Source organism: Hemibagrus wyckioides, linkage group LG06 (assembly GCF_019097595.1).
Source record: "Hemibagrus wyckioides isolate EC202008001 linkage group LG06, SWU_Hwy_1.0, whole genome shotgun sequence".
NCBI lineage: Eukaryota > Metazoa > Chordata > Actinopteri > Siluriformes > Bagridae > Hemibagrus > Hemibagrus wyckioides.
This window is the reverse complement of record NC_080715.1, coordinates 43,496,748-43,502,747: the sequence shown is the minus strand read 5'-3', so window position 1 is coordinate 43,502,747 and position 6,000 is coordinate 43,496,748. Positions and strand designations below refer to the sequence as shown.

The window sequence follows — 6,000 nt, the reverse complement described above, 5'->3', positions numbered from 1 at the left end:
TGACGACTGGGCGGCATAGTCGTGTAGCTAAGGCTAACGCCAAGGCTTGCCCATGGGAGCACCACTCCTCTCCGCTTCACATGTCCAACAGGTTTGCTCTCCTTAGTGAAACACCTGCTGAGAAACCTGAAAGAGCTCTGGTTATAGGAGACTCAATTTTAAGGCATGTGAAATTAGCTAGGCCTTTAGGGGCTCCAGCAGCACAGGTTAGGTGTATTCTGGGAGCCAGGGTGCCGGACATTGCAGGTAATCTTAGGGTCCTAGGCAAGCACAGGTTCTTGAAGATAGTTTTCCATGTAGGAGCTAATGATATACGCCTTCGTCAGTCTGAGGTTACTAAGAGTAATGTTGTAGAGGTGTGTAAATTAGCAAAGGCGATGTCTGATGCTGTAGTATGCTCTGGCCCCATCCCAATGCGGCGTGGCGATGTAGCTTACAGCAGGTTATGGTCAATGAACTGCTGGATGTCCAGGTGGTGCTCCGAAAACAATGTGGGCTTCATAGATAATTGTAGCTCTTTTGAGAGCAAGGCTGGCCTGTTAGGACGGGACGGTGTCCATCCCACTCGGGAGGGTGCTGCTCTCATTTCTTGCAGCATAGCACATAGTCTTAGAGCAGGTATAGTTAATCAGTGACAATCCAGGACCAGGGCCAGAGAGCAGACAAGCAGGCTAATCTAACCATCTGCTAGCTGCAAAGAGTCGTCACTCAGGGTTCATAACATTGAGACTGTGTCTATTCCCTGAGCCAAACAAAAATGTTTTAACAGAAATCAGAAAATTTGTTTTAGTAACCTGATTAACATAAAACTAGATGATAGTGAATGCACAGCCAGCACCATTGATCTGAAGCTAGGACTGTTAAATATAAGATCTCTGTCAACTAAAGCACTTATTATTAATGAACTGATTACTGATCAGGAGTTCAGTGTTCTTTGTTTAACAGAAACATGGATTAAAAAAATGAGTATGTAGCATTAAATGAAGCTTGCCCGCCAGGTTTTAGCTATATATACCAACCGTGTCTAACAGGCAGGGGAGGAGGTGTCGCAGTTATTCATGATAATAAGCTAGGAGCCACACAAAAACCCAGACATCAGTTCAACACATTTGAAGTTCTTTATACTAACCTAATGTATGCAGCTACAAATAATAAGTTCACAGTCAATTCCACTGATTGTTATTTACAGACCCCCAGGGCCATACTCTGAATTCCTCAGTGAATTTGGAGATTTTACTTCAAACCTTGTTGTTTCTTTAGACAAAGCATTAATAGTAGGAGACTTCAACATTTATTTTGATGAGCCAGAAGACCCTCTGAGAACAGCAGTTGTGTCCATATTAGATTCTTTAGGTGTTAATCGAAATGTAATAGGACCCACTCATAATGGAGGTCACACTCTGGATCTCATTTTTACATTTTGATTAACTATAGAAAACATAGTCACTCTTCCACAGTTGGAAGCTATCTCAGATCACTATCTTGTTTCATTTAAAATGCGTCTTAGACACGAGATGCTCGATTTGCCACATTACCGTATGAAGCGTATATTTACATCTGCTACTGCAGAGAGATTTACCAATAGTCTCCCACTATTATCATGCATGATTGGTTCGCCGTCTGACCACACAGAACTTATTTAAAAGAAAAATAATTAAAGAGAAGAAACTAGCACCCTGGTACAATGACCACACACCAGCTTTAAAACAATCAGGTGGGAAACTAGAACGTAAATGGCGTCAAACTAAATTATCAGTATTTCAGTTAGTGTTGAAGAAAAGCCTTCTGAGATACAAAAATTCTCTTAGTGCTGCTAGATCAGTGTGTCTTTCTGCCCTAATCGAAGATAACAAAAACAATCCTAAATTTTTATTTAGTACCTATGAGTACTTAACTAGGAGTAAAACCACTGTAGAAAAGTGCACACCATCTACATTTAGCAGCAATGACTGAAAAAATTGACAATATAAGGCAAAAAATTCAGAATATTAATTTAAAACCAAATTATTTGTTGGATAATTCTTTAGATAATATAGCTATTTCTGATCAGAGCTTTGAATGCTTCACTCCACTTCAAGAGCCTGATCTAATTTTGCTAATTTCCTCTTCAAAACGTTCTACCTGCATCCTAGATCCTTTACCCATGTCTTTCCTTAAACAGATATTACCAGTAGCTACTGAACCCCTTCTAAAAATCATTAATTCTTCCCTAAGCACTGGCTGTGTGCCTAAATCTTTTAAGCTAGCAGTTATCAAACCCTTGATTAAAAAACCGGACCTCAACCCCTGTCAGCTGTCTAACTATAGACCTATTTCAAATCCTGCCCTTTATCTCCAAGATCCTAGAAAAGGCTGTAGCACAGCAGTTATGTTCATACCTGCATAGAAATAACATTTATGAAAGGATTTAGGCCTCATCATAGCACAGAGACAGCACTGGTTAAAGTGGTAAATGACCTGTTACTGGCTTCTGAATAGGGTTGTGTCTCCGTACTGGTGTTACTGGATCTTAGGGCAGCTTTTGACACCATTGACCACACTGTTCTACTTGATAGACTAGAACATGTTGTTGGTGTTAAGGGAACAGCCCTCTCCTGGCTCAGGTCTTATTTGACTGAACGTTATCAGTTTGTAGATATAGATGGTGACTTCTCTATGCATACCAAGGTTATGTTCGGTGTTCCACAAGGTTCTGTCTTAGGACCACTGCTTTTCTCCCTATATATGTTACCCCTTGTTGCAATTATTCATAAACATGGTATTAGCTTCCACTGTTATGCAGATGACACACAGCTATATGTTTCAGCTAAGTCAGATGAGAGACACCAGCTTATTAAGATAGAAGAATGTGTAAAGGACATTAGACATTGGATGGCCACTAACTTCCTCCTGCTTAATTCGGACAAGACAGAGGTTACTAGTACTAGGACCACATGCAGCTGGAAGTGAGCTTTCTGATTACAGAGTAACGGTTTCATCTTGTCCAGCAGTAAAAGATCTTAGTGTGATTATTGACTCTGGTCTTTCGTTTGAAGCCCATGTAGATATCACTCGGGTAGCCTTCTTCCATCTCATAAATATTGCTAAGATAAGAAATATGATGTCACTTCACGCTGCAGAGAAACTAGTTCATGCTTTTGTTACCTCTAGGTTGGATTATTGTAATGCCTTACTGTCTGGATGTTCCCGTAGGAGCATAAACAAGCTCCAGTTAGTCCAGAATGCAGCAGCTAGAGTCCTAACTAGAACCAGAAGATATGAACACATCACTCCTATTTTAGCCACACTACATTGGCTCCCAGTCAAATTTTGGATTGATTATAAAATTCTGTTAATGACCTATAAAGCATTAATGGTCTCACGCCGCAGTACTTGAGCGATCTTTTAGTTTCTTATGATCTGCCACGCCTACTCCGATCAAAGGGTGCTGGTTACTTGGTAGTACCTCAAGTAGCAAAGGCTACAGCAGGGGGCAGAGCTTTCTCTTTCAAAGCCCTGAAGTTATGGAACAGCCTTCCAATTAGTGTTTGGGATTCAGACACAGTCTCAATGTTTAAGTCTAGGCTGAAGACACGTTTGTTTAGTTAAGCTTTTACTATATAGTTCTTAGGTAAAGGAGCAGATATGGAAGATTCATGGGCATAGAGTGTTTGGTGTACTGGGATGTTTGGATCCAGAGACCTCTCAAGTGTGACCGTTCCTGAACTGTCCTGGACTCTCATCACCTCTGGAATCATGATGCTCCGGGAGCTGGTGAAAATCACTGGGATTATCACTGCGCATATGGGACTGCGGTCCCTGTGTGTGGTCAACCAGCTCTTGGAGATCCACCCTAACATCAGAGGAGCATGTTCAGCTGATGGACTACCAGTACACTGAGACTGAGCAGGTGTGCAGGCCCCCTTCTGGAGTGCCAGGGTGAAAGGGACATGGTAAAGCTGCTCTACAGGGCCTGTATTAAGGTTTTAAATAAGAAAAACTGAATGAAACCACAGTTAACCAAAAAACTTCCAATGGAGGATTTTTACATGGTATTATCTCTGTGAACTCTTTTATCTCCATTTTAAACCCTGATGTTGCACATAAGAGTCCATTTTGTTTACAGAGAAACATCCACTGCTCCAGACTGCGGTCATTGTTTTTTTTACAGAGCATTTTAAGGTATTTTTATGTTTATTTTACTTTTCAGTGTTTTATTCTTGGTTTTAAATGTGTCAGGAAGCAGTGGTTCAGGTGTGAGCTAATCATTCTTATCTTTGGTCAACAATGGTGAGATACCTTTGCCAAAAAAACAAAATTGAACAAAACACTGACTGTGATTGTGGTGTTTTGTAGTTTGTACATAAAAAAGAAGTCTTACTTTCTTTATCGTTTAATAGCAGCTGATTACCAAGACTTGAAAGAATCAAAAGAAGAAGAAGTCAAAAATGTTCACTATTTATGTTTTGTGTGTGAATAATATTTAACTATTGTAAGACTCTAAACTAATAGATACTAATAGATACACTACTTATTTGGTACACAGGATGCAAGGTTGTCACAAAATCTCATAAACATAAAAAAATTAAGAGAACAATTTTCATTGTCTTCCATGTGTCCATTCAATCCCATCTCTCCATGTATCCTAACTGTCCATCTCATCTGTCCTCTTATATGAAAACAACTGAGTTATGATCATATTAAGTCTAACATTAAACTAGCATCCAGAGTCTGCTGGTCATACAATGCTGACAGAAAATGTGCAGTTTAAAGTGAACTTGTTTCCATGGTACACAGAATGTTCTAATCTACATTAAATATTTAGCTAACAGTCTGCAGTTACCTAGCAACAACAGTGTATGTTAAAAAAAATCATAACAAACAAATTTTAAAGGTGGTGGGGGGGGGGGGTACAAACGGGATTTTTTAAAGTTGGGGTGATGTCCCCCCTGTCCTCAGTGGAAATTATGCCCCTTTGTGTGTGTGTGTGTTTATTTAACATGCAGATGGTTAGTTAGTTGATGATTAGAGAGGTTAGGTTTCTGAAGAAATCTGGCCTAAATAATTATCCACCTGAGCGACTGGTTGAATTTAAATGCTGTGAAATTGCGGAAGGGAGTTGACCGTAGCATGGGTCAAGCACTGGTCATTAGTTGTAGTATTTTTAGTGACTCTTGGTGTGATGTGCATCAATGCTGTAACTATAGCACGCTCCTTTTAACCTGCTCTGAGCTTCAGCTGAGTTCTGATCTGTCTCTACAACCAGGTTTATTCCAGGAATTATTAACATGCACGGATATTTTCTGTATTTTCTTAATCAGGAATAATTAACAACACTGTGCATGAAAAATCTTATGAAACTCAAATATTGACATTTTCTTGTAGAGATAAAATGCCACAACAATAAGCCCTCTCACCATATACTGAGACATTACACATAGAGGTGAAATCCATCAGTTCAGAGAAAGCTGCATTTTAACAGAGTCTACTGATTATGAGGCACGTGTGGGGCATGAACCCGGACCTCCGTGGTGGTGCGTGTGCCTGCACGCCATGGAGACATGGCTTTATTAACATAAACACAAGAAGACGAACATAATAACTAAAACATGATAACAGAAACCTGACTTAGACAATGAAAATAGAACAATGACCAACAAAGACAGGTACAAAATGATCCCTAACAAAATGATCACAAACAATAAAGCAGCCTTCACAGAATCACCTGCCAGAACCCCCTCCAGTCCAGCTGTCCAGCTGTTCCTGACATACACTTACTGATGTGTGATAAGGAGAGAATTGGTTGTGTTGCATAATGTTTTGTTATATATATATAGACAGTATTCCAAGCCACATTCTTATTTAAATTAATTGGACTAACGATGGGATTGGCTCCCCTGAGGTACTCTAGGTTGCAGTGGTCAGTCAGTACTAGGAATGGGTGTTGTGCTCCCTTGAGCTAATGTCGCCATTCTTCAAGAGCGGCCTTAATGGATAACAATTCTCTGTTTCCCACGTCAT

General features: G+C 40.0%; 1 pseudogene; it reads left to right on the top strand.

Annotated features, from left to right (window-relative positions):
• Positions 1-794: 794 nt before the first annotated feature.
• On the top strand, positions 795-3,603 carry LOC131353881 (uncharacterized; annotated as a pseudogene).
• The last annotated feature ends 2,397 nt before the right edge of the window (positions 3,604-6,000 follow it).